Here is a 27245-nt window from a genome sequence, read left to right as displayed (position 1 = left end):
CCCATGAAACAAAGACAGTGAAAGAGAGAGAAATGCTTACAAAATTCGTTCAGGGGCTGTGATGCAACCTGGATTGACCATACCTAGACCCACAGCTGGGTGAGACATAAGGGTGGACACTCTTGGGGCTGAGAGTTTTGGTGAGGTTGGGTGAGCAAACGCAGACCCTTTCAAGTAATACTGCGTGGTACCCATCCCATGGGTCCCAAATCTCCAGGTTCAAGGGCACCTTCCTACATCGAAAACTTGCATGAGAAACCTAGAAGGTGGTACACCATGCGATCGGGAAAGGTTTCTAAAACGCACCTCGTTTCTCATGTCCTTGTGCTCGGGTTCGCCATTCCAGCCGCTTTACCAGCAATCTCCCTACTTGAAGGATCAGCACCTTTAACCTCCGGTTCCGAAAAGGTTGCAATTTGTCCTGAGGATGAACGGGAAGAGGGGGAACCAATGAGAGCCTAGCTCTAGGTGTTGGGACAGGCACAGGTCACTCTATTTTCCCATCAGGAAGAAGAAATAACCACAGGCTCAGCCTGCCGCCCGGAATCAGAATAGCGCCTGAAGCAATCCTGCGCCTTTGCGGCCAGCTCCCACTAAAGCGAGTTGAAAAATGGAGCTCAGGGGCACTGCAATTCACAAACCTGCAGAGTTATAAATGGTAACTCTCGTCCACAAATATATTGAGGGAAGGCAACGAAGAGGATTTGAAAGCAAGGCAGAATTGCAGGAAACAGATTTCAGGAGGTAGATTCGAATCGCCTTGAAAGCACATGAAAAGCGGCAAAACGTCGACAATGATGCCCTTGGCCAAAAAGGGCGTATGCGTTTTTTCCTGAATATATTCAGGAAAAAACGCATACGCCCTTTTTGGCCAACCAAGCAAGCTGGAAAGGCAAATCAGCGCTACAAAGAAGGCTCGCTTCCCGTCGGTCAAAAGGGCCATGCTGATAAAAGTGTAAAAACCAGAAATGCAGGACAGGCCATGGAGAAATGGGAGCCTTGCTACGCTGATGGGCGGGTTGCAAATGGCCAACAGACACTCTGGAGAAGTGTACGGTGTGTCCTGAAACATCTAAAAAACACAGCTTAGAGAGCATAGGGCACTTCCGCTCATGGGCGTATAAATTGGGAAAACTAAAAATCAGCAAGACACAGGCACCCCAAGGTTTAGGGCTGCTCTGTTGACAAGAACCTCCACTTCATTACACCTTAAATATCCCAGGAAAGAGAAAAACGGATAAAGAAGTTGTGGTCCTTATGTACAATGGAATATCACTCAGCCATGAAATCAATGTCATGAGGCTAGTAGCAGCATGATGAGTGGATTTAGGTACGACGATTCTAAGTGAAATAAGTCACACAGAAAAAGACACTTATCATAAGATATCACTTATAGAGGGAATGTAAAAACCGCTACACTTGAACTGAATTACAAAACAGAACAGAGTCACACGTTTAGAAAACACACTATGGCTGCTTAACGGGAAAGGTGAGGTGGGGTGATGCATAAAACAAGGGTTTCAAATTAGCTCAGATACCGTTCCATAAACCCAATATGTAATAGACAAGACCTACTCCTTGCTCAGTGACCTGGACTCAACACCCCCTATTCACTGCACAAGAATATATCTGACTAGTAAGAATCTTAAAACCTATGTATTGATATCTCTCTGTAAGTGAGTCAAGTGGGTGTAAAGCGGCATAAACACAGCAGTGAAAAGCAGCTAAACCCCACTATAAAAATCAATTACTTTTAAAAACCCGTGAAACAAAGACAGTGAAAGAGAGAGAAATGCTTACAAAATTCGTTCAGGGGCTGTGATGCAACCTGGATTGACCATACCTAGACCCACAGCTGGGTGAGACATAAGGGTGGACACTCTTGGGGCTGAGAGGTTTGGTGAGGTTGGGTGAGCAAACGCAGACCCTTTCAAGTAATACTGCGTGGTACCCATCCCAAGGGTCCCAAATCTCCAGGTTCAAGGGCACCTTCCTACATCGAAAACTTGCATGAGAAACCCAGAAGATGGTACACCATGCAATCGGGAAAGGTTTCTAAAACGCACCTCATTTCTCATCTCCTTGTGCTCGGGTTCGCCATTCCAGCCGCTTTACCAGCAATCTCCCTACTTGAAGGATCAGCACCTTTAACCTCCGGTTCCGAAAAGGTTGCAATTTGTCCTGAGGATGAACGGGAAGAGGGGGAACCAATGAGAGACTAGCTCTAGGTGTTGGGACAGGCACAGGTCACTCTATTTTCCCATCAGGAAGAAGAAATAACCACAGGCTCAGCCTGCCCCCCGGAACCAGAATAGGGCCTGAAGCAATCCTGCGCTTTTCCGGCCAGCTCCCACAAAAGCGAGTTGAAAACTGGAGCTCAGGGGCACTGCAATTCACAAACCTGCAGAGTTATAAATGGTAACTCTCGTCCACAAATATATTGAGGGAAGGCAACGAAGAGGATTTGAAAGCAAGGCAGAATTGCAGGAAACAGATTTCAGGAGGTAGATACGAATCGCCTTGAAAGCACATGAAAAGCGGCAAAACGTCGACAATGATGCCCTTGGCCAAAAAGGGCGTATGCGTTTTTTCCTGAATATATTCAGGAAAAAACGCATACGCCCTTTTTGGCCAACCAAGCAAGCTGGAAAGGCAAATCAGCACTACAGAGAAGGCTCGCTTCCCGTCGGTCAAAAGGGCCATGCTGAAAAAAGTGTAAAAACCAGAAATGCAGGACAGGCCATGGAGAAATGGGAGCCTTGCTACGCTGATGGGCGGGTTGTAAATGGCCAACAGCCACTCTGGAGAAGTGTACGGTGTGTCCTGAAACATCTAAAAAACACAGCTTAGAGAGCATAGGGCACTTCCGCTCATGGGCGTATAAATTGGGAAAACTAAAAATCAGCAAGACACAGGCACCCCAAAGTTTAGGGCTGCTCCGTTGACAAGAACCTCCACTTCATTACACCTTAAATATCCCAGGAAAGAGAAAAACGGATAAAGAAGTTGTGGTCCTTATGTACAATGGTATATCACTCAGGCATGAAATCAATGTCATGAGGCTAGTAGCAGCATGATGAGTGGATTTAGGTACGATGATTCTAAGTGAAATAAGTCACACAGAAAAAGACACTTATCATAAGATATCACTTATAGAAGGAATGTAAAAACCGCTACACTTGAACTGAATTACAAAACAGAACAGAGTCACACGTTTAGAAAACACACTATGGATGCTTAACGGAAAAGGTGAGGTGGGGTGATGCATAAAACAAGGGTTTCAAATTAGCTCAGATACCGTTCCATAAACCCAATATGTAATAGACAAGACCTACTCCTTGCTCAGTGAACTGGACTCAACACCCCCTATTCACTGCACAAGAATATATCTGACTAGTAAGAAACTTAAAACCTATGTACTGATATCTCTCTGTAAGTGAGTCAAGTGGGTGTAAAGTGGCATAAACACAGCAGTGAAAAGCAGCTAAACCCCATTATAAAAATCAATTACTTTTAAAAACCCGTGAAACAAAGACAGTGAAAGAGAGAGAAATACTTACAAAATTCGTTCAGGGGCTGTGATGCAACCTGGATTGACCATACCTAGACCCACAGCTGGGTGAGACATAAGGGTGGACACTCTTGGGGCTGAGAGTTTTGGTGAGGTTGGGTGAGCAAACGCAGACCCTTTCAAGTAATACTGCGTGGTACCCATCCCATGGGTCCCAAATCTCCAGGTTCAAGGGCACCTTCCTACATCGAAAACTTGCATGAGAAACCCAGAAGATGGTACACCATGCAATCGGGAAAGGTTTCTAAAACGCACCTCATTTCTCATCTCCTTGTGCTCGGGTTCGCCATTCCAGCCGCTTTACCAGCAATCTCCCTACTTGAAGGATCAGCACCTTTAACCTCCGGTTCCGAAAAGGTTGCAATTTGTCCTGAGGATGAACGGGAAGAGGGGGAACCAATGAGAGACTAGCTCTAGGTGTTGGGACAGGCACAGGTCACTCTATTTTCCCATCAGGAAGAAGAAATAACCACAGGCTCAGCCTGCCCCCCGGAACCAGAATAGGGCCTGAAGCAATCCTGCGCTTTTGCGGCCAGCTCCCACAAAAGCGAGTTGAAAACTGGAGCTCAGGGGCACTGCAATTCACAAACCTGCAGAGTTATAAATGGTAACTCTCGTCCACAAATATATTGAGGGAAGGCAACGAAGAGGATTTGAAAGCAAGGCAGAATTGCAGGAAACAGATTTCAGGAGGTAGATACGAATCGCCTTGAAAGCACATGAAAAGCGGCAAAACGGCGACAATGATGCCCTTGGCCAAAAAGGGCGTATGCGTTTTTTCCTGAATATATTCAGGAAAAAACGCATACGCCCTTTTTGACCAACCAAGCAAGCTGGAAAGGCAAATCAGCACTACAAAGAAGGCTCGCTTCCCGTCGGTCAAAAGGGCCATGCTGAAAAAAGTGTAAAAACCAGAAATGCAGGACAGGCCATGGAGAAATGGGAGCCTTGCTACGCTGATGGGCGGGTTGTAAATAGCCAACAGCCACTCTGCAGAAGTGTACGGTGTGTCCTGAAACATCTAAAAAACACAACTTAGAGAGCATAGGGCACTTCCGCTCATGGGCGTATAAATTGGGAAAACTAAAAATCAGCAAGACACAGGCACCCCAAAGTTTAGGGCTGCTCTGTTGACAAGAACCTCCACTTCATTACACCTTAAATATCCCAGGAAAGAGAAAAACGGATAAAGAAGTTGTGGTCCTTATGTACAATGGAATATCCCTCAGCCATGAAATCAATGTCATGAGGCTAGTAGTAGCATGATGAGTGGATTTAGGTACGACGATTCTAAGTGAAATAAGTCACACAGAAAAAGACACTTATCATAAGATATCACTTATAGAGGGAATGTAAAAACCACTACACTTGAACTGAATTACAAAACAGAACAGAGTCACACGTTTAGAAAACACACTATGGCTGCTTAACGGAAAAGGTGAGGTGGGGTGATGGATAAAACAAGGGTTTCAAATTAGCTCAGATACCGTTCCATAAACCCAATATGTAATAGACAAGACCTATTCCTTGCTCAGTGAACTGGACTCAACACCCCCATTCACCGCACAAGAATATATCTGACTAGTAAGAAACTTAAAACCCATGTATTGATATCTCTCTGTAAGTGAGTCAAGTGGGTGTAAAGCGGCATAAACACAGCAGTGAAAAGCAGCTAAACCCCACTATAAACATCAATTACTTTTAAAAACCCGTGAAACAAAGACAGTGAAAGAGAGAGAAATGCTTACAAAATTCGTTCAGGGGCTGTGATGCAACCTGGATTGACCATACCTAGACCCACAGCTGGGTGAGACATAAGGGTGGACACTCTTGGGGCTGAGAGTTTTGGTGAGGTTGGGTGAGCAAACGCAGACCCTTTCAAGTAATACTGCGTGGTACCCATCCCATGGGTCCCAAATCTACAGGTTCAAGGGCACCTTCCTACATCGAAAACTTGCATGAGAAACCTAGAAGGTGGTACACCATGCGATCGGGAAAGGTTTCTAAAACGCACCTCGTTTCTCATGTCCTTGTGCTCGGGTTCGCCATTCCAGCCGCTTTACCAGCAATCTCCCTACTTGAAGGATCAGCACCTTTAACCTCCGGTTCCGAAAAGGTTGCAATTTGTCCTGAGGATGAACGGGAAGAGGGGGAACCAATGAGAGCCTAGCTCTAGGTGTTGGGACAGGCACAGGTCACTCTATTTTCCCATCAGGAAGAAGAAATAACCACAGGCTCAGCCTGCCGCCCGGAATCAGAATAGCGCCTGAAGCAATCCTGCGCTTTTGCGGCCAGCTCCCACTAAAGCGAGTTGAAAAATGGAGCTCAGGGGCACTGCAATTCACAAACCTGCAGAGTTATAAATGGTAACTCTCGTCCACAAATATATTGAGGGAAGGCAACGAAGAGGATTTGAAAGCAAGGCAGAATTGCAGGAAACAGATTTCAGGAGGTAGATTCGAATCGCCTTGAAAGCACATGAAAAGCGGCAAAACGTCGACAATGATGCCCTTGGCCAAAAAGGGCGTATGCGTTTTTTCCTGAATATATTCAGGAAAACACGCATACGCCCTTTTTGGCCAACCAAGCAAGCTGGAAAGGCAAATCAGCGCTACAAAGAAGGCTCGCTTCCCGTCGGTCAAAAGGGCCATGCTGAAAAAAGTGTAAAAACCAGAAATGCAGGACAGGCCATGGAGAAATGGGAGCCTTGCTACGCTGATGGGCGGGTTGTAAATGGCCAACAGCCACTCTGGAGAAGTGTACGGTGTGTCCTGAAACATCTAAAAAACACAGCTTAGAGAGCATAGGGCACTTCCGCTCATGGGCGTATAAATTGGGAAAACTAAAAATCAGCAAGACACAGGCACCCCAAGGTTTAGGGCTGCTCTGTTGACAAGAAGCTCCACTTCATTACACCTTAAATATCCCAGGAAAGAGAAAAACGGATAAAGAAGTTGTGGTCCTTATGTACAATGGAATATCACTCAGCCATGAAATCAATGTCATGAGGCTAGTAGCAGCATGATGAGTGGATTTAGGTACGACGATTCTAAGTGAAATAAGTCACACAGAAAAAGACACTTATCATAAGATATCACTTATAGAGGGAATGTAAAAACCGCTACACTTGAACTGAATTACAAAACAGAACAGAGTCACACGTTTAGAAAACACACTATGGCTGCTTAACGGGAAAGGTGAGGTGGGGTGATGCATAAAACAAGGGTTTCAAATTAGCTCAGATACCGTTCCATAAACCCAATATGTAATAGCCAGACCTACTCCTTGCTCAGTGAACTGGACTCAACACCCCCTATTCACTGCACAAGAATATATCTGACTAGTAAGAAACTTAAAACCTATGTATTGATATCTCTCTGTAAGTGAGTCAAGTGGGTGTAAAGCGGCATAAACACAGCAGTGAAAAGCAGCTAAACCCCATTATAAAAATCAATTACTTTTAAAAACCCGTGAAACAAAGACAGTGAAAGAGAGAGAAATGCTTACAAAATTCGTTCAGGGGCTGTGATGCAACCTGGATTGACCATACCTAGACCCACAGCTGGATGAGACATAAGGGTGGACACTCTTGGGGCTGAGAGGTTTGGTGAGGTTGGGTGAGCAAACGCAGACCCTTTCAAGTAATACTGCGTGGTACCCATCCCAAGGGTCCCAAATCTCCAGGTTCAAGGGCACCTTCCTACATCGAAAACTTGCATGAGAAACCCAGAAGATGGTACACCATGCAATCGGGAAAGGTTTCTAAAACGCACCTCATTTCTCATCTCCTTGTGCTCGGGTTCGCCATTCCAGCCGCTTTACCAGCAATCTCCCTACTTGAAGGATCAGCACCTTTAACCTCCGGTTCCGAAAAGGTTGCAATTTCTCCTGAGGATGAACGGGAAGAGGGGGAACCAATGAGAGACTAGCTCTAGGTGTTGGGACAGGCACAGGTCACTCTATTTTCCCATCAGGAAGAAGAAATAACCACAGGCTCAGCCTGCCCCCCGGAACCAGAATAGGGCCTGAAGCAATCCTGTGCTTTTGCGGCCAGCTCCCACAAAAGCGAGTTGACAAATGGAGCTCAGGGGCACTGCAATTCACAAACCTGCAGAGTTATAAATGGTAACTCTCGTCCACAAATATATTGAGGGAAGGCAACGAAGAGGATTTGAAAGCAAGGCAGAATTGCAGGAAACAGATTTCAGGAGGTAGATTCGAATCGCCTTGAAAGCACATGAAAAGCGGCAAAACGTCGACAATGATGCCCTTGGCCAAAAAGGGCGTATGCGTTTTTTCCTGAATATATTCAGGAAAAAACGCATACGCCCTTTTTGGCCAACCAAGCAAGCTGGAAAGGCAAATCAGCGCTACAAAGAAGGCTCGCTTCCCGTCGGTCAAAAGGGCCATGCTGAAAAAAGTGTAAAAACCAGAAATGCAGGACAGGCCATGGAGAAATGGGAGCCTTGCTACGCTGATGGGCGGGTTGTAAATTGCCAACAGCCACTCTGCAGAAGTGTATGGTGTGTCCTGAAACATCTAAAAAACACAACTTAGAGAGCATAGGGCACTTCCGCTCATGGGCGTATAAATTGGGAAAACTAAAAATCAGCAAGACACAGGCACCCCAAGGTTTAGGGCTGCTCTGTTGACAAGAACCTCCACTTCATTACACCTTAAATATCCCAGGAAAGAGAAAAACGGATAAAGAAGTTGTGGTCCTTATGTACAATGGAATATCACTCAGCCATGAAATCAATGTCATGAGGCTAGTAGCAGCATGATGAGTGGATTTAGGTACGACGATTCTAAGTGAAATAAGTCACACAGAAAAAGACACTTATCATAAGATATCACTTATAGAGGGAATGTAAAAACCACTACACTTGAACTGAATTACAAAACAGAACAGAGTCACACGTTTAGAAAACACACTATGGCTGCTTAACGGGAAAGGTGAGGTGGGGTGATGGATAAAACAAGGGTTTCAAATTAGCTCAGATACCGTTCCATAAACCCAATATGTAATAGACAAGACCTACTCCTTGCTCAGTGAACTGGACTCAACACCCCCTATTCACCGCACAAGAATATATCTGACTAGTAAGAAACTTAAAACCCATGTATTGATATCTCTCTGTAAGTGAGTCAAGTGGGTGTAAAGCGGCATAAACACAGCAGTGAAAAGCAGCTAAACCCCACTATAAACATCAATTACTTTTAAAAATCCGTGAAACAAAGACAGTGAAAGAGAGAGAAATACTTACAAAATTCGTTCAGGGGCTGTGATGCAACCTGGATTGACCATACCTAGACCCACAGCTGGGTGAGACATAAGGGTGGACATTCTTGGGGCTGAGAGTTTTGGTGAGGTTGGGTGAGCAAACACAGACCCTTTCAAGTAATACTGCGTGGTACCCATCCCATGGGTCCCAAATCTCCAGGTTCAAGGGCACCTTCCTACATCGAAAACTTGCATGAGAAACCCAGAAGATGGTACACCATGCGATCGGGAAAGGTTTCTAAAACGCACCTCATTTCTCATCTCCTTGGGCTCGGGTTCGCCATTCCAGCCGCTTTACCAGCAATCTCCCTACTTGAAGGATCAGCACCTTTAACCTCCGTTCCGAAAAGGTTGCAATTTGTCCTGAGGATGAACGGGAAGAGGGGGAACCAATGAAAGCCTAGCTCTAGGTGTTGGGACAGGCACAGGTCACTCTATTTTCCCATCAGGAAGAAGAAATAACCACAGGCTCAGCCTGCCCCCCGGAACCAGAATAGGGCCTGAAGCAATCCTGCGCTTTTGCGGCCAGCTCCCACTAAAGCGAGTTGAAAACTGGAGCTCAGGGGCACTGCAATTCACAAACCTGCAGAGTTATAAATGGTAACTCTCGTCCACAAATATATTGAGGGAAGGCAACGAAGAGGATTTGAAAGCAAGGCAGAATTGCAGGAAATAGATTTCAGGAGGTAGATTCGAATCGCCTTGAAAGCACATGAAAAGTGGCAAAACGTCGACAATGATGCCCTTGGCCAAAAAGGGCGTATGCGTTTTTTCCTGAATATATTCAGGAAAAAACGCATACGCCCTTTTTGGCCAACCAAGCAAGCTGGAAAGGCAAATCAGCGCTACAAAGAAGGCTCGCTTCCCGTCGGTCAAAAGGGCCATGCTGAAAATAGTGTAAAAACCAGAAATGCAGGACAGGCCATGGAGAAATGGGAGCCTTGCTACGCTGATGGGCGGGTTGTAAATGGCCAACAGCCACTCTGGAGAAGTGTACGGTGTGTCCTGAAACATCTAAAAAACACAGCTTAGAGAGCATAGGGCACTTCCGCTCATGGGCGTATAAATTGGGAAAACTAAAAATCAGCAAGACACAGGCACCCCAAGGTTTAGGGCTGCTCTGTTGACAAGAACCTCCACTTCATTACACCTTAAATATCCCAGGAAAGAGAAAAACGGATAAAGAAGTTGTGGTCCTTATGTACAATGGAATATCACTCAGCCATGAAATCAATGTCATGAGGCTAGTAGCAGCATGATGAGTGGATTTAGGTACGACGATTCTAAGTGAAATAAGTCACACAGAAAAAGACACTTATCATAAGATATCACTTATAGAGGGAATGTAAAAACCGCTACACTTGAACTGAATTACAAAACAAAACACAGTCACACGTTTAGAAAACACACTATGGCTGCTTAACGGGAAAGGTGAGGTGGGGTGATGCATAAAACAAGGGTTTCAAATTAGCTCAGATACCGTTCCATAAACCCAATATGCAATAGACAAGACCTACTCCTTGCTCAGTGAACTGGACTCAACACCCCCTATTCACCGCACAAGAATATATCTGACTAGTAAGAAACTTAAAACCTATGTACTGATATCTCTCTGTAAGTGAGTCAAGTGGGTGTAAAGCGGCATAAACACAGCATTGAAAAGCAGCTAAACCCCATTATAAAAATCAATTACTTTTAAAAACCCGTGAAACAAAGACAGTGAAAGAGAGAGAAATACTTACAAAATTCGTTCAGGGGCTGTGATGCAACCTGGATTGACCATACCTAGACCCACAGCTGAGTGAGACATAAGGGTGGACACTCTTGGGGCTGAGAGTTTTGGTGAGGTTGGGTGAGCAAACGCAGACCCTTTCAAGTAATACTGCGTGGTACCCATCCAATGGGTCCCAAATCTCCAGGTTCAAGGGCACCTTCCTACATCGAAAACTTGCATGAGAAACCCAGAAGATGGTACACCATGCAATCGGGAAAGGTTTCTAAAACGCACCTCATTTCTCATCTCCTTGTGCTCGGGTTCGCCATTCCAGCCGCTTTACCAGCAATCTCCCTACTTGAAGGATCAGCACCTTTAACCTCCGGTTCCGAAAAGGTTGCAATTTGTCCTGAGGATGAACGGGAAGAGGGGGAACCAATGAGAGACTAGCTCTAGGTGTTGGGACAGGCACAGGTCACTCTATTTTCCCATCAGGAAGAAGAAATAACCACAGGCTCAGCCTGCCCCCCGGAACCAGAATAGGGCCTGAAGCAATCCTGCGCTTTTGCGGCCAGCTCCCACTAAAGCGAGTTGAAAACTGGAGCTCAGGGGCACTGCAATTCACAAACCTGCAGAGTTATAAATGGTAACTCTCGTCAACAAATATATTGAGGGAAGGCAACGAAGAGGATTTGAAAGCAAGGCAGAATTGCAGGAAACAGATTTCAGGAGGTAGATTCGAATCGCCTTGAAAGCACATGAAAAGCGGCAAAACGTCGACAATGATGCCCTTGGCCAAAAAGGGCGTATGCGTTTTTTCCTGAATATATTCAGGAAAAAACGCATACGCCCATTTTGGCCAACCAAGCAAGCTGGAAAGGCAAATCAGCGCTACAAAGAAGGCTCACTTCCCGTCGGTCAAAAGGGCCATGCTGAAAAAAGTGTAAAAACCAGAAATGCAGGACAGGCCATGGAGAAATGGGAGCCTTGCTACACTGATGGGCGGGTTGTAAATGGCCAACAGCCACTCTGGAGAAGTGTACGGTGTGTCCTGAAACATCTAAAAAACACAGCTTAGAGAGCATAGGGCACTTCCGCTCATGGGCGTATAAATTGGGAAAACTAAAAATCAGCAAGACACAGGCACCCCAAGGTTTAGGGCTGCTCTGTTGACAAGAAGCTCCACTTCATTACACCTTAAATATCCCAGGAAAGAGAAAAACGGATAAAGAAGTTGTGGTCCTTATGTACAATGGAATATCACTCAGCCATGAAATCAATGTCATGAGGCTAGTAGCAGCATGATGAGTGAATTTAGTACGACGATTCTAAGTGAAATAAGTCACACAGAAAAAGACACTTATCATAAGATATCACTTATAGAGGGAATGTAAAAACCGCTACACTTGAACTGAATTACAAAACAGAACAGAGTCACACGTTTAGAAAACACACTATGGCTGCTTAACGGGAAAGGTGAGGTGGGGTGATGCATAAAACAAGGGTTTCAAATTAGCTCAGATACCGTTCCATAAACCCAATATGTAATAGACAAGACCTACTCCTTGCTCAGTGAACTGGACTCAACACCCCCTATTCATCGCACAAGAATATATCTGACTAGTAAGAATCTTAAAACCTATGTATTGATATCTCTCTGGAAGTGAGTCAAGTGCGTGTAAAGCGGCATAAACACAGCAGTGAAAATCAGCTAAACCCCATTATAAAAATCAATTACTTTTAAAAACCCGTGAAACAAAGACAGTGAAAGAGAGAGAAATGCTTACAAAATTCGTTCAGGGGCTGTGATGCAACCTGGATTGACCATACCTAGACCCACAGCTGAGTGAGACATAAGGGTGGACACTCTTGGGGCTGAGAGTTTTGGTGAGGTTGGGTGAGCAAACGCAGACCCTTTCAAGTAATACTGCGTGGTACCCATCCCATGGGTCCCAAATCTCCAGGTTCAAGGGCACCTTCCTACATCGAAAACTTGCATGAGAAACCCAGAAGATGGTACACCATGCAATCGGGAAAGGTTTCTAAAACGCACCTCATTTCTCATCTCCTTGTGCTCGGGTTCGCCATTCCAGCTGCTTTACCAGCAATCTCCCTACTTGAAGGATCAGCACCTTTAACCTCCGGTTCCGAAAAGGTTGCAATTTGTCCTGAGGATGAACGGGAAGAGGGGGAACCAATGAGAGACTAGCTCTAGGTGTTGGGACAGGCACAGGTCACTCTATTTTCCCATCAGGAAGAAGAAATAACCACAGGCTTAGCCTGCTCCCCGGAACCAGAATAGGGCCTGAAGCAATCCTGTGCTTTTGCGGCCAGCTCCCACAAAAGCGAGTTGACAAATGGAGCTCAGGGGCACTGCAATTCACAAACCTGCAGAGTTATAAATGGTAACTCTCGTCCACAAATATATTGAGGGAAGGCAACGAAGAGGATTTGAAAGCAAGGCAGAATTGCAGGAAACAGATTTCAGGAGGTAGATTCGAATCGCCTTGAAAGCACATGAAAAGCAGCAAAACGTCGACAATGATGCCCTTGGCCAAAAAGGGCGTATGCGTTTTTTCCTGAATATATTCAGGAAAAAACGCATACGCCCTTTTTGGCCAACCAAGCAAGCTGGAAAGGCAAATCAGCGCTACAAAGAAGGCTCGCTTCCCGTCGGTCAAAAGGGCCATGCTGATAAAAGTGTAAAAACCAGAAATGCAGGACAGGCCATGGAGAAATGGGAGCCTTGCTACGCTGATGGGCGGGTTGTAAATGGCCAACAGACACTCTGGAGAAGTGTACGGTGTGTCCTGAAACATCTAAAAAACACAGCTTAGAGAGCATAGGGCACTTCCGCTCATGGGCGTATAAATTGGGAAAACTAAAAATCAGCAAGACACAGGCACCCCAAAGTTTAGGGCTGCTCCGTTGACAAGAACCTCCACTTCATTACACCTTAAATATCCCAGGAAAGAGAAAAACGGATAAAGAAGTTGTGGTCCTTATGTACAATGGTATATCACTCAGGCATGAAATCAATGTCATGAGGCTAGTAGCAGCATGATGAGTGGATTTAGTACGACGATTCTAAGTGAAATAAGTCACACAGAAAAAGACACTTATCATAAGATATCACTTATAGAGGGAATGTAAAAACCGCTACACTTGAACTGAATTACAAAACAGAACAGAGTCACACGTTTAGAAAACACACTATGGCTGCTTAACGGGAAAGGTGAGGTGGGGTGATGCATAAAACAAGGGTTTCAAATTAGCTCAGATACCGTTCCATAAACCCAATATGTAATAGACAAGACCTACTCCTTGCTCAGTGAACTGGACTCAACACCCCCTATTCACCGCACAAGAATATATCTGACTAGTAAGAAACTTAAAACCTATGTACTGATATCTCTCTGTAAGTGAGTCAAATGGGTGTAAAGCGGCATAAACACAGCAGTGAAAAGCAGCTAAACCCCATTATAAAAATCAATTACTTTTAAAAACCCGTGAAACAAAGACAGTGAAAGAGAGAGAAATACTTACAAAATTCGTTCAGGGGCTGTGATGCAACCTGGACTGACCATACCTAGACCCACAGCTGGGTGAGACATAAGGGTGGACACTCTTGGGGCTGAGAGTTTTGGTGAGGTTGGGTGAGCAAACACAGACCCTTTCAAGTAATACTGCGTGGTACCCATCCCATGGGTCCCAAATCTCCAGGTTCAAGGGCACCTTCCTACATCGAAAACTTGCATGAGAAACCCAGAAGATGGTACACCATGCGATCGGGAAAGGTTTCTAAAACGCACCTCATTTCTCATCTCCTTGGGCTCGGGTTCGCCATTCCAGCCGCTTTACCAGCAATCTCCCTACTTGAAGGATCAGCACCTTTAACCTCCGTTCCGAAAAGGTTGCAATTTGTCCTGAGGATGAACGGGAAGAGGGGGAACCAATGAAAGCCTAGCTCTAGGTGTTGGGACAGGCACAGGTCACTCTATTTTCCCATCAGGAAGAAGAAATAACCACAGGCTCAGCCTGCCCCCCGGAACCAGAATAGGGCCTGAAGCAATCCTGCGCTTTTGCGGCCAGCTCCCACTAAAGCGAGTTGAAAACTGGAGCTCAGGGGCACTGCAATTCACAAACCTGCAGAGTTATAAATGGTAACTCTCGCCCACAAATATATTGAGAGAAGGCAACGAAGAGGATTTGAAAGCAAGGCAGAATTGCAGGAAATAGATTTCAGGAGGTAGATTCGAATCGCCTTGAAAGCACATGAAAAGTGGCAAAACGTCGACAATGATGCCCTTGGCCAAAAAGGGCGTATGCGTTTTTTCCTGAATATATTCAGGAAAAAACGCATACGCCCTTTTTGGCCAACCAAGCAAGCTGGAAAGGCAAATCAGCGCTACAGAGAAGGCTCGCTTCCCGTCGGTCAAAAGGGCCATGCTGAAAATAGTGTAAAAACCAGAAATGCAGGACAGGCCATGGAGAAATGGGAGCCTTGCTACGCTGATGGGCGGGTTGTAAATGGCCAACAGCCACTCTGGAGAAGTGTACGGTGTGTCCTGAAACATCTAAAAAACACAGCTTAGAGAGCATAGGGCACTTCCGCTCATGGGCGTATAAATTGGGAAAACTAAAAATCAGCAAGACACAGGCACCCCAAGGTTTAGGGCTGCTCTGTTGACAAGAACCTCCACTTCATTACACCTTAAATATCCCAGGAAAGAGAAAAACGGATAAAGAAGTTGTGGTCCTTATGTACAATGGAATATCACTCAGCCATGAAATCAATGTCATGAGGCTAGTAGCAGCATGATGAGTGGATTTAGGTACGACGATTCTAAGTGAAATAAGTCACACAGAAAAAGACACTTATCATAAGATATCACTTATAGAGGGAATGTAAAAACCGCTACACTTGAACTGAATTACAAAACAAAACACAGTCACACGTTTAGAAAACACACTATGGCTGCTTAACGGGAAAGGTGAGGTGGGGTGATGCATAAAACAAGGGTTTCAAATTAGCTCAGATACCGTTCCATAAACCCAATATGCAATAGACAAGACCTACTCCTTGCTCAGTGAACTGGACTCAACACCCCCTATTCACCGCACAAGAATATATCTGACTAGTAAGAAACTTAAAACCTATGTACTGATATCTCTCTGGAAGTGAGTCAAGTGGGTGTAAAGCGGCATAAACACAGCAGTGAAAAGCAGCTAAACCCCATTATAAAAATCAATTACTTTTAAAAACCCGTGAAACAAAGACAGTGAAAGAGAGAGAAATACTTACAAAATTCGTTCAGGGGCTGTGATGCAACCTGGATTGACCATACCTAGACCCACAGCTGAGTGAGACATAAGGGTGGTCACTCTTGGGGCTGAGAGTTTTGGTGAGGTTGGGTGAGCAAACGCAGACCCTTTCAAGTAATACTGCGTGGTACCCATCCCATGGGTCCCAAATCTCCAGGTTCAAGGGCACCTTCCTACATCGAAAACTTGCATGAGAAACCCAGAAGATGGTACACCATGCAATCGGGAAAGGTTTCTAAAACGCACCTCATTTCTCATCTCCTTGTGCTCGGGTTCGCCATTCCAGCCGCTTTACCAGCAATCTCCCTACTTGAAGGATCAGCACCTTTAACCTCCGGTTCCGAAAAGGTTGCAATTTGTCCTGAGGATGAACGGGAAGAGGGGGAACCAATGAGAGACTAGCTCTAGGTGTTGGGACAGGCACAGGTCACTCTATTTTCCCATCAGGAAGAAGAAATAACCACAGGCTCAGCCTGCCCCCCGGAACCAGAATAGGGCCTGAAGCATTCCTGCGCTTTTGCGGCCAGCTCCCACTAAAGCGAGTTGAAAACTGGAGCTCAGGGACACTGCAATTCACAAACCTGCAGAGTTATAAATGGTAACTCTCGTCCACAAATATATTGAGGGAAGGCAACGAAGAGGATTTGAAAGCAAGGCAGAATTGCAGGAAACAGATTTCAGGAGGTAGATTCGAATCGCCTTGAAAGCACATGAAAAGCGGCAAAACGTCGACAATGATGCCCTTGGCCAAAAAGGGCGTATGCGTTTTTTCCTGAATATATTCAGGAAAAAACGCATACGCCCTTTTTGGCCAACCAAGCAAGCTGGAAAGGCAAATCAGCGCTACAAAGAAGGCTCGCTTCCCGTCGGTCAAAAGGGCCATGCTGAAAAAAGTGTAAAAACCAGAAATGAAGGACAGGCCATGGAGAAATGGGAGCCTTGCTACGCTGATGGGCGGGTTGTAAATGGCCAACAGCCACTCTGGAGAAGTGTACGGTGTGTCCTGAAACATCTAAAAAACACACCTTAGAGAGCATAGGGCACTTCCGCTCATGGGCGTATAAATTGGGAAAACTAAAAATCAGCAAGACACAGGCACCCCAAGGTTTAGGGCTGCTCTGTTGACAAGAACCTCCACTTCATTACACCTTAAATATCCCAGGAAAGAGAAAAACGGATAAAGAAGTTGTGGTCCTTATGTACAATGGAATATCACTCAGCCATGAAATCAATGTCATGAGGCTAGTAGCAGCATGATGAGTGGATTTAGTACGACGATTCTAAGTGAAATAAGTCACACAGAAAAAGACACTTATCATAAGATATCACTTATAGAGGGAATGTAAAAACCGCTACACTTGAACTGAATTACAAAACAGAACAGAGTCACACGTTTAGAAAACACACTATGGCTGCTTAACGGGAAAGGTGAGGTGGGGTGATGCATAAAACAAGGGTTTCAAATTAGCTCAGATACCGTTCCATAAACCCAATATGTAATAGACAAGACCTACTCCTTGCTCAGTGAACTGGACTCAACACCCCCTATTCATCGCACAAGAATATATCTGACTAGTAAGAATCTTAAAACCTATGTATTGATATCTCTCTGGAAGTGAGTCAAGTGCGTGTAAAGCGGCATAAACACAGCAGTGAAAATCAGCTAAACCCCATTATAAAAATCAATTACTTTTAAAAACCCGTGAAACAAAGACAGTGAAAGAGAGAGAAATGCTTACAAAATTCGTTCAGGGGCTGTGATGCAACCTGGATTGACCATACCTAGACCCACAGCTGAGTGAGACATAAGGGTGGACACTCTTGGGGCTGAGAGTTTTGGTGAGGTTGGGTGAGCAAACGCAGACCCTTTCAAGTAATACTGCGTGGTACCCATCCCATGGGTCCCAAATCTCCAGGTTCAAGGGCACCTTCCTACATCGAAAACTTGCATGAGAAACCCAGAAGATTGTACACCATGCAATCGGGAAAGGTTTCTAAAACGCACCTCATTTCTCATCTCCTTGTGCTCGGGTTCGCCATTCCAGCTGCTTTACCAGCAATCTCCCTACTTGAAGGATCAGCACCTTTAACCTCCGGTTCCGAAAAGGTTGCAATTTGTCCTGAGGATGAACGGGAAGAGGGGGAACCAATGAGAGACTAGCTCTAGGTGTTGGGACAGGCACAGGTCACTCTATTTTCCCATCAGGAAGAAGAAATAACCACAGGCTCAGCCTGCTCCCCGGAACCAGAATAGGGCCTGAAGCAATCCTGTGCTTTTGCGGCCAGCTCCCACAAAAGCGAGTTGACAAATGGAGCTCAGGGGCACTGCAATTCACAAACCTGCAGAGTTATAAATGGTAACTCTCGTCCACAAATATATTGAGGGAAGGCAACGAAGAGGATTTGAAAGCAAGGCAGAATTGCAGGAAACAGATTTCAGGAGGTAGATTCGAATCGCCTTGAAAGCACATGAAAAGCGGCAAAACGTCGACAATGATGCCCTTGGCCAAAAAGGGCGTATGCGTTTTTTCCTGAATATATTCAGGAAAAAACGCATACGCCCTTTTTGGCCAACCAAGCAAGCTGGAAAGGCAAATCAGCGCTACAAAGAAGGCTCGCTTCCCGTCGGTCAAAAGGGCCATGCTGATAAAAGTGTAAAAACCAGAAATGCAGGACAGGCCATGGAGAAATGGGAGCCTTGCTACGCTGATGGGCGGGTTGTAAATGGCCAACAGACACTCTGGAGAAGTGTACGGTGTGTCCTGAAACATCTAAAAAACACAGCTTAGAGAGCATAGGGCACTTCCGCTCATGGGCGTATAAATTGGGAAAACTAAAAATCAGCAAGACACAGGCACCCCAAAGTTTAGGGCTGCTCCGTTGACAAGAACCTCCACTTCATTACACCTTAAATATCCCAGGAAAGAGAAAAACGGATAAAGAAGTTGTGGTCCTTATGTACAATGGTATATCACTCAGGCATGAAATCAATGTCATGAGGCTAGTAGCAGCATGATGAGTGGATTTAGGTACGATGATTCTAAGTGAAATAAGTCACATAGAAAAAGACACTTATCATACGATATCACTTATAGAGGGAATGTAAAAACCGCTACACTTGAACTGAATTACAAAACAGAACAGAGTCACACGTTTAGAAAACACACTATGGCTGCTTAACGGGAAAGGTGAGGTGGGGTGATGCATAAAACAAGGGTTTCAAATTAGCTCAGATACCGTTCCATAAACCCAATATGTAATAGACAAGACCTACTCCTTGCTCAGTGAACTGGACTCAACACCCCCTATTCACTGCACAAGAATATATCTGACTAGTAAGAAACTTAAAACCTATGTACTGATATCTCTCTGTAAGTGAGTCAAATGGGTGTAAAGCGGCATAAACACAGCAGTGAAAAGCAGCTAAACCCCATTATAAAAATCAATTACTTTTAAAAACCCGTGAAACAAAGACAGTGAAAGAGAGAGAAATACTTACAAAATTCGTTCAGGGGCTGTGATGCAACCTGGATTGACCATACCTAGACCCACAGCTGGGTGAGACATAAGGGTGGACACTCTTGGGGCTGAGAGTTTTGGTGAGGTTGGGTGAGCAAACACAGACCCTTTCAAGTAATACTGCGTGGTACCCATCCCATGGGTCCCAAATCTCCAGGTTCAAGGGCACCTTCCTACATCGAAAACTTGCATGAGAAACCCAGAAGATGGTACACCATGCGATTGGGAAAGGTTTCTAAAACGCACCTCATTTCTCATCTCCTTGGGCTCGGGTTCGCCATTCCAGCCGCTTTACCAGCAATCTCCCTACTTGAAGGATCAGCACCTTTAACCTCCGTTCCGAAAAGGTTGCAATTTGTCCTGAGGATGAACGGGAAGAGGGGGAACCAATGAAAGCCTAGCTCTAGGTGTTGGGACAGGCACAGGTCACTCTATTTTCCCATCAGGAAGAAGAAATAACCACAGGCTCAGCCTGCCCCCCGGAACCAGAATAGGGCCTGAAGCAATCCTGCGCTTTTGCGGCCAGCTCCCACTAAAGCGAGTTGAAAACTGGAGCTCAGGGGCACTGCAATTCACAAACCTGCAGAGTTATAAATGGTAACTCTCGTCCACAAATATATTGAGGGAAGGCAACGAAGAGGATTTGAAAGCAAGGCAGAATTGCAGGAAATAGATTTCAGGAGGTAGATTCGAATCGCCTTGAAAGCACATGAAAAGTGGCAAAACGTCGACAATGATGCCCTTGGCCAAAAAGGGCGTATGCGTTTTTTCCTGAATATATTCAGGAAAAAACGCATACGCCCTTTTTGGCCAACCAAGCAAGCTGGAAAGGCAAATCAGCGCTACAAAGAAGGCTCGCTTCCCGTCGGTCAAAAGGGCCATGCTGAAAATAGTGTAAAAACCAGAAATGCAGGACAGGCCATGGAGAAATGGGAGCCTTGCTACGCTGATGGGCGGGTTGTAAATGGCCAACAGCCACTCTGGAGAAGTGTACGGTGTGTCCTGAAACATCTAAAAAACACAGCTTAGAGAGCATAGGGCACTTCCGCTCATGGGCGTATAAATTGGGAAAACTAAAAATCAGCAAGACACAGGCACCCCAAGGTTTAGGGCTGCTCTGTTGACAAGAACCTCCACTTCATTACACCTTAAATATCCCAGGAAAGAGAAAAACGGATAAAGAAGTTGTGGTCCTTATGTACAATGGAATATCACTCAGCCATGAAATCAATGTCATGAGGCTAGTAGCAGCATGATGAGTGGATTTAGGTACGACGATTCTAAGTGAAATAAGTCACACAGAAAAAGACACTTATCATAAGATATCACTTATAGAGGGAATGTAAAAACCGCTACACTTGAACTGAATTACAAAACAAAACACAGTCACACGTTTAGAAAACACACTATGGCTGCTTAACGGGAAAGGTGAGGTGGGGTGATGCATAAAACAAGGGTTTCAAATTAGCTCAGATACCGTTCCATAAACCCAATATGCAATAGACAAGACCTACTCCTTGCTCAGTGAACTGGACTCAACACCCCCTATTCACCGCACAAGAATATATCTGACTAGTAAGAAACTTAAAACCTATGTACTGATATCTCTCTGTAAGTGAGTCAAGTGGGTGTAAAGCGGCATAAACACAGCATTGAAAAGCAGCTAAACCCCATTATAAAAATCAATTACTTTTAAAAACCCGTGAAACAAAGACAGTGAAAGAGAGAGAAATACTTACAAAATTCGTTCAGGGGCTGTGATGCAACCTGGATTGACCATACCTAGACCCACAGCTGAGTGAGACATAAGGGTGGACACTCTTGGGGCTGAGAGTTTTGGTGAGGTTGGGTGAGCAAACGCAGACCCTTTCAAGTAATACTGCGTGGTACCCATCCCATGGGTCCCAAATCTCCAGGTTCAAGGGCACCTTCCTACATCGAAAACTTGCATGAGAAACCCAGAAGATGGTACACCATGCAATCGGGAAAGGTTTCTAAAACGCACCTCATTTCTCATCTCCTTGTGCTCGGGTTCGCCATTCCAGCCGCTTTACCAGCAATCTCCCTACTTGAAGGATCAGCACCTTTAACCTCCGGTTCCGAAAAGGTTGCAATTTGTCCTGAGGATGAACGGGAAGAGGGGGAACCAATGAGAGACTAGCTCTAGGTGTTGGGACAGGCACAGGTCACTCTATTTTCCCATCAGGAAGAAGAAATAACCACAGGCTCAGCCTGCCCCCCGGAACCAGAATAGGGCCTGAAGCAATCCTGCGCTTTTGCGGCCAGCTCCCACTAAAGCGAGTTGAAAACTGGAGCTCAGGGGCACTGCAATTCACAAACCTGAGGAGTTATAAATGGTAACTCTCGTCCACAAATATATTGAGGGAAGGCAACGAAGAGGATTTGAAAGCAAGGCAGAATTGCAGGAAACAGATTTCAGGAGGTAGATTCGAATCGCCTTGAAAGCACATGAAAAGCGGCAAAACGTCGACAATGATGCCCTTGGCCAAAAAGGGCGTATGCGTTTTTTCCTGAATATATTCAGGAAAAAACGCATACGCCCTTTTTGGCCAACCAAGCAAGCTGGAAAGGCAAATCAGCGCTACAAAGAAGGCTCACTTCCCGTCGGTCAAAAGGGCCATGCTGAAAAAAGTGTAAAAACCAGAAATGCAGGACAGGCCATGGAGAAATGGGAGCCTTGCTACGCTGATGGGCGGGTTGTAAATGGCCAACAGCCACTCTGGAGAAGTGTACGGTGTGTCCTGAAACATCTAAAAAACACAGCTTAGAGAGCATAGGGCACTTCCGCTCATGGGCGTATAAATTGGGAAAACTAAAAATCAGCAAGACACAGGCACCCCAAGGTTTAGGGCTGCTCTGTTGACAAGAAGCTCCACTTCATTACACCTTAAATATCCCAGGAAAGAGAAAAACGGATAAAGAAGTTGTGGTCCTTATGTACAATGGAATATCACTCAGCCATGAAATCAATGTCATGAGGCTAGTAGCAGCATGATGAGTGGATTTAGTACGACGATTCTAAGTGAAATAAGTCACACAGAAAAAGACACTTATCATAAGATATCACTTATAGAGGGAATGTAAAAACCGCTACACTTGAACTGAATTACAAAACAGAACAGAGTCACACGTTTAGAAAACACACTATGGCTGCTTAACGGGAAAGGTGAGGTGGGGTGATGCATAAAACAAGGGTTTCAAATTAGCTCAGATACCGTTCCATAAACCCAATATGTAATAGACAAGACCTACTCCTTGCTCAGTGAACTGGACTCAACACCCCCTATTCACCGCACAAGAATATATCTGACTAGTAAGAAACTTAAAACCTATGTATTGATATCTCTCTGTGAGTCAAGTGAGTGTAAAGCGGCATAAACACAGCAGTGAAAAGCAGCTAAACCCCATTATAAAAATCAATTACTTTTAAAAACCCGTGAAACAAAGACAGTGAAAGAGAGAGAAATACTTACAAAATTCGTTCAGGGGCTGTGATGCAACCTGGATTGACCATACCTAGACCCACAGCTGGGTGAGACATAAGGGTGGACACTCTTGGGGCTGAGAGTTTTGGTGAGGTTGGGTGAGCAAACACAGACCCTTTCAAGTAATACTGCGTGGTACCCATCCCATGGGTCCCAAATCTCCAGGTTCAAGGGCACCTTCCTACATCGAAAACTTGCATGAGAAACCCAGAAGATGGTACACCATGCGATCGGGAAAGGTTTCTAAAACGCACCTCATTTCTCATCTCCTTGGGCTCGGGTTCGCCATTCCAGCCGCTTTACCAGCAATCTCCCTACTTGAAGGATCAGCACCTTTAACCTCCGTTCCGAAAAGGTTGCAATTTGTCCTGAGGATGAACGGGAAGAGGGGGAACCAATGAAAACCTAGCTCTAGGTGTTGGGACAGGCACAGGTCACTCTATTTTCCCATCAGGAAGAAGAAATAACCACAGGCTCAGCCTGCCCCCCGGAACCAGAATAGGGCCTGAAGCAATCCTGCGCTTTTGCGGCCAGCTCCCACTAAAGCGAGTTGAAAACTGGAGCTCAGGGGCACTGCAATTCACAAACCTGAGGAGTTATAAATGGTAACTCTCGTCCACAAATATATTGAGGGAAGGCAACGAAGAGGATTTGAAAGCAAGGCAGAATTGCAGGAAACAGATTTCAGGAGGTAGATTCGAATCGCCTTGAAAGCACATGAAAAGCGGCAAAACGTCGACAATGGTGCCCTTGGCCAAAAAGGGCGTATGCGTTTTTTCCTGAATATATTCAGGAAAAAACGCATACGCCCTTTTTGGCCAACCAAGCAAGCTGGAAAGGCAAATCAGCGCTACAAAGAAGGCTTGCTTCCGGTCCGTCAAAAGGGCCATGCTGAAAAAAGTGTAAAAACCAGAAATGCAGGACAGGCCATGGAGAAATGGGAGCCTTGCTACGCTGATGGGCGGGTTGTAAATGGCCAACAGCCACTCTGGAGAAGTGTACGGTGTGTCCTGAAACATCTAAAAAAACACAGCTAGAGAGCATAGGGCACTTCCGCTCATGGGCGTATAAATTGGGAAAACTAAAAATCAGCAAGACACAGGCACCCCAAGGTTTAGGGCTGCTCTGTTGACAAGAAGCTCCACTTCATTACACCTTAAATATCCCAGGAAAGAGAAAAACGGATAAAGAAGTTGTGGTCGTTATGTACAATGAATATCACTCAGCCATGAAATCAATGTCATGAGGCTAGTAGCAGCATGATGAGTGAATTTAGGTACGACGATTCTAAGTGAAATAAGTCACACAGAAAAAGACACTTATCATAAGATATCACTTATAGAGGGAATGTAAAAACCGCTACACTTGAACTGAATTACAAAACAGAACAGTGTCACACGTTTAGAAAACACACTATGGCTGCTTAACGGGAAAGGTGAGGTGGGGTGATGCATAAAACAAGGGTTTCAAATTAGCTCAGATACCGTTCCATAAACCCAATATGTAATAGACAAGACCTACTCCTTGCTCAGTGAACTGGACTCAACACCCCCTATTCACCGCACAAGAATATATCTGACTAGTAAGAAACTTAAAACCTATGTATTGATATCTCTCTGTAAGTGAGTCAAGTGAGTGTAAAGCGGCATAAACACAGCAGTGAAAAGCAGCTAAACCCCATTATAAAAATCAATTACTTTTAAAAACCCGTGAAACAAAGACAGTGAAAGAGAGAGAAATACTTACAAAATTCGTTCAGGGGCTGTGATGCAACCTGGATTGACCATACCTAGACCCACAGCTGGGTGAGACATAAGGGTGGACACTATTGGGGCTGAGAGGTTTGGTGAGGTTGGGTGAGCAAACGCAGACCCTTTCAAGTAATACTGCGTGGTACCCATCCCATGGGTCCCAAATCTCCAGGTTCAAGGGCACCTTCCTACATCGAAAACTTGCATGAGAAACCCAGAAGATGGTACACCATGCGATCGGGAAAGGTTTCTAAAACGCACCTCATTTCTCATCTCCTTGGGCTCGGGTTCGCCATTCCAGCCGCTTTACCAGCAATCTCCCTACTTGAAGGATCAGCACCTTTAACCTCCGTTCCGAAAAGGTTGCAATTTGTCCTGAGGATGAACGGGAAGAGGGGGAACCAATGAAAACCTAGCTCTAGGTGTTGGGACAGGCACAGGTCACTCTATTTTCCCATCAGGAAGAAGAAATAACCACAGGCTCAGCCTGCCCCCCGGAACCAGAATAGGGCCTGAAGCAATCCTGCGCTTTTGCGGCCAGCTCCCACTAAAGCGAGTTGAACACTGGAGCTCAGGGGCACTGCAATTCACAAACCTGCAGAGTTATAAATGGTAACTCTCGTCCACAAATATATTGAGGGAAGGCAACGAAGAGGATTTGAAAGCAAGGCAGAATTGCAGGAAACAGATTTCAGGAGGTAGATTCGAATCGCCTTGAAAGCACATGAAAAGCGGCAAAACGTCGACAATGGTGCCCTTGGCCAAAAAGGGCGTATGCGTTTTTTCCTGAATATATTCAGGAAAAAACGCATACGCCCTTTTTGGCCAACCAAGCAAGCTGGAAAGGCAAATCAGCGCTACAAAGAAGGCTCGCTTCCGGTCCGTCAAAAGGGCCATGCTGAAAAAAGTGTAAAAACCAGAAATGCAGGACAGGCCATGGAGAAATGGGAGCCTTGCTACGCTGATGGGCGGGTTGTAAATGGCCAACAGCCACTCTGGAGAAGTGTACGGTGTGTCCTGAAACATCTAAAAAAACACAGCTAGAGAGCATAGGGCACTTCCGCTCATGGGCGTATAAATTGGGAAAACTAAAAATCAGCAAGACACAGGCACCCCAAGGTTTAGGGCTGCTCTGTTGACAAGAACCTCCACTTCATTACACCTTAAATATCCCAGGAAAGAGAAAAACGGATAAAGAAGTTGTGGTCCTTATGTACAATGGAATATCCCTCAGCCATGAAATCAATGTCATGAGGCTAGTAGCAGCATGATGAGTGGATTTAGGTACGACGATTCTAAGTGAAATAAGTCACACAGAAAAAGACACTTATCATAAGATATCACTTATAGAGGGAATGTAAAAACCGCTACACTTGAACTGAATTACAAAACAGAACTGAGTCACACGTTTAGAAAACACACTATGGCTGCTTTACGGGAAAGGTGAGGTGGGGTGATGCATAAAACAAGGGTTTCAAATTAGCTCAGATACCGTTCCATAAACCCAATATGTAATAGACAAGACATACTCCTTGCTCAGTGAACTGGACTCAACACCCCCTATTCACCGCACAAGAATATATCTGACTAGTAAGAAACTTAAAAACTATGTATTGATATCTCTCTGTAAGTGAGTCAAGTGGGTGTAAAGCGGCATAAACACAGCAGTGAAAAGCAGCTAAACCCCACTATAAGCATCAATTACTTTTAAAAACCCGTGAAACAAAGACAGTGAAAGAGAGAGAAATGCTTACAAAATTCGTTCAGGGGCTGTGATGCAACCTGGATTGACCATACGTAGACCCACAGCTGAGTGAGACATAAGGGTGGACACTCTTGGGGCTGAGAGTTTTGGTGAAGTTGGGTGAGCAAACGCAGACCCTTTCAAGTAATACTGCGTGGTACCCATCCCATGGGTCCCAAATCTCCAGGTTCAAGGGCACCTTCCTACATCGAAAACTTGCATGAGAAACCCAGAAGATGGTACACCATGCGATCGGGAAAGGTTTCTAAAACGCACCTCATTTCTCATCTCCTTGGGCTCGGGTTCGCCATTCCAGCCGCTTTACCAGCAATCTCCCTACTTGAAGGATCAGCACCTTTAACCTCCGTTCCGAAAAGGTTGCAATTTGTCCTGAGGATGAACGGGAAGAGGGGGAACCAATGAAAGCCTAGCTCTAGGTGTTGGGACAGGCACAGGTCACTCTATTTTCCCATCAGGAAGAAGAAATAACCACAGGCTCAGCCTGCCCCCCGGAACCAGAATAGGGCCTGAAGCAATCCTGCGCTTTTGCGGCCAGCTCCCACTAAAGCGAGTTGAAAACTGGAGCTCAGGGGCACTGCAATTCACAAACCTGCAGAGTTATAAATGGTAACTCTCGTCCACAAATATATTGAGGGAAGGCAACGAAGAGGATTTGAAAGCAAGGCAGAATTGCAGGAAATAGATTTCAGGAGGTAGATTCGAATCGCCTTGAAAGCACATGAAAAGTGGCAAAACGTCGACAATGATGCCCTTGGCCAAAAAGGGCGTATGCGTTTTTTCCTGAATATATTCAGGAAAAAACGCATACGC

This window comes from Balaenoptera borealis (assembly GCF_965194805.1).
Source record: "Balaenoptera borealis genome assembly, chromosome: 5".
NCBI classification, from domain to species: domain Eukaryota; kingdom Metazoa; phylum Chordata; class Mammalia; order Artiodactyla; family Balaenopteridae; genus Balaenoptera; species Balaenoptera borealis.
The sequence above is the reverse complement of the archived record's forward strand: the minus strand, read 5'-3'. Positions refer to the sequence as shown.